The following is a 2,848-nucleotide window of genomic DNA, read 5'->3' as shown; positions in this document are numbered from 1 at the left end:
GCTTGAGCGTATCCAGGTTTGGCAATCCACATCACTTCATCGTCCAGTTCCCTTGTAAGTACTTCCTCTTCCAAACAGTCCACCTTGTTGACTTCTCGGCCAATGCTTTGTTCTAACTCGAATACTGCCAACTTATCTTTCAGCACTTTAAGGGCTGTCTCTTCTTTCGCCTTGTCATTGCATTCCTTATTGAAAGCCATCAGTCTGGCTTTGAAGGCCTGAATGTCAGGCATTTGCTTCTGTAACTTAGAATCCATTCAAGACTCCTTGATTATTCTTTTGCCAATTACTGGCTCTTCTAGGGCCACTATATTTGGCCTCATCTGTTTGAACATTTCAGTGAGTACATCCACTGAGAACGGTTCTTCGCTTTGTGCGACAACCTGAGTTTCTTCCCCGTCTTGTACTACCCTGACAGGTCCATAGTTTCCTTCGTACATGAACTTTTCCACCGAGTTTGCTTCTGCGACAAAAGACCTATGATCGGCCTGTACCACCTCTGCTTCGCCTTTGTTATTCCAAAAGATCAGGCATTGATGGAGCAATGAGGGTATACAGCGACTTCCGTGTATCCAATCTCTTCCTAGTAGCACATTGTAACTAGTAGGACCATCTATTATAAAGAAGACAGTGGTCCTAGTAGTCGTCCCTATAGTTATGTCCAATGGCATAACTCCCTTAGCTGAAGTTGCTCCTCCATTGAAGTTAGTGAGGATGACTTCTGTAGGAATCATGTCACCCTCTGTCTTTGCGAACTTTCTCATCATCCTAGATGAAATGGTGTTTATAGCTACTTTATTGTCGACAAGCACTTTTGCCACTAGGATGCCGTTAACTAGAGCTTTAACGTACAACGGCCTCAAGTGTTTAGTCAATTTCATGGCTGGCCGTTTAAAAATAACCTTTTTGGCAGCCTCTATTTCTACTTCCTGCTTGTTTTCTGTCGAATTATCCCCCTATGATAAGTCGACGTGCAGTATGGCGTAAATAAGCCCTTAATTTTGTACATGTGAAATACAATGCAAGACATAATTTCTCGATAGCAGAGTAATTACATTCACATTTCGTTAACCGTCTACTTAAATAGTAAATTGCCCTTTCTTCACCAAATTGTTCTTCCCGTGCGACCATTCCAGCTATTGATTCCTTTTCAGCCGATACATACACTTTCATAGGTGACCCATACTTTTCAGAGCGAGGCACTCTCTTCTTCCTTTTGGGTGTCCCGTACAGTACGTAGAAATCGAAAGGACGCTAGATGGTTTTCCCAACAAATCTACTTCGCGAACTCCCTCTCGATGTAGTTGCTTCAACAGAGTATTGTTTTTTCAGCTTTAAGAGTGGCGAAAAGACTTTAGTTCGCCCTGCACAGTTAGAAATAAAGCGTCTTAAAAAGTTTACTTGGCCTAGAAACCTTTGCAATTCTTTTTTGTTGCTAGGTCGTTTGGCCCTCTCTTGTGTACTAAGAAACCAAGAAAATTCCCTGCATTAACACCGAATGCACACTTCAAGGGATTCAACTTTAGCTTATATTGCTTCATTCGCTCAAACGAACATCTTAACTGTTCGAAATGGTCCTCTTCTTTAATGGACTTGACTACTATGTCATCTACATACACTTCAACAAACTTGTCTATCATATCATGAAAGATTAAATTCATTGCCCTTTAATAAGTTGCCCCTGCATTTTTTAGGCCGAAAGGCATAACCACCCATTTAAAACATCCTAGAGACCCAGGGAATCTAGAGGCAGTTTTGTGTATGTCTTCTTCAGCTATATAAATTTGATTGTATCCTGAATACCCATCCATGAAAGAATACATGACATGTTCCGCAGTCGAGTTTACTAAAGAATCCACCGTAGGCATTAAATACTCATCTTTGGGTGTGGCAATGTTTAAATTCCTAAAGTCTATACACACCCTTAGTTTACCATTCTTTTTTAGTACTGGCACGACATTGGATAACCATTCGACATATCTGGCCGTTCTAATAAAACCTATTTTCAATAATCGCTCTATCTCTTTCTTAATCTCAGGGAGCACATTAGGAGCAAAACGCCTAGGAGGTTGCCTATGATGTTTAAAATTAGGCTTAGTTGGTAACCTATGTTCCACCAAATCTCTATCTAAACCAGGCATTTGTTCATATTCCCAAGCAAAACAATCTTTGTACTCTTTTAGCAAAGCGATTAATTTGTTACTAACCTCTTGGACGAGCATTTGGCTGATGAATGTTGGGCGATCTTCTCCTTCATTGCCAATATTTATTTTGATCAGAGGGTCTTGTGCTTGAGCGTATCCAGGTTTGGCAATCCACATCACTTCATCGTCCAGTTCCCTTGTAAGTACTTCCTCTTCCAAACAGTCCACCTTGTTGACTTCTCGGCCAATGCTTTGTTCTAACTCGAATACTGCCAACTTATCTTTCAGCACTTTAAGGGCTGTCTCTTCTTTCGCCTTGTCATTGCATTCCTTATTGAAAGCCATCAGTCTGGCTTTGAAGGCCTGAATGTCAGGCATTTGCTTCTGTAACTTAGAATCCATTCAAGACTCCTTGATTATTCTTTTGCCAATTACTGGCTCTTCCAGGGCCACTATATTTGGCCTCATCTGTTTGAACATTTCAGTGAGTACATCCACTGAGAACGGTTCTTCGCTTTGTGCGACAACCTGAGTTTCTTCCCCGTCTTGTACTACCCTGACAGGTCCATAGTTTCCTTCGTACATGAACTTTTCCACCGAGTTTGCTTCTGCGACAAAAGACCTATGATCGGCCTGTACCACCTCTGCTTCGCCTTTGTTATTCCAAAAGATCAGGCATTGATGGAGCGATGAGGGTATACAGC

This window comes from Olea europaea, chromosome 10, assembly GCF_002742605.1.
Source record: "Olea europaea var. sylvestris chromosome 10, O_europaea_v1, whole genome shotgun sequence".
Taxonomy (NCBI): domain Eukaryota; kingdom Viridiplantae; phylum Streptophyta; class Magnoliopsida; order Lamiales; family Oleaceae; genus Olea; species Olea europaea.
The sequence above is the reverse complement of the archived record's forward strand: the minus strand, read 5'-3'. Positions refer to the sequence as shown.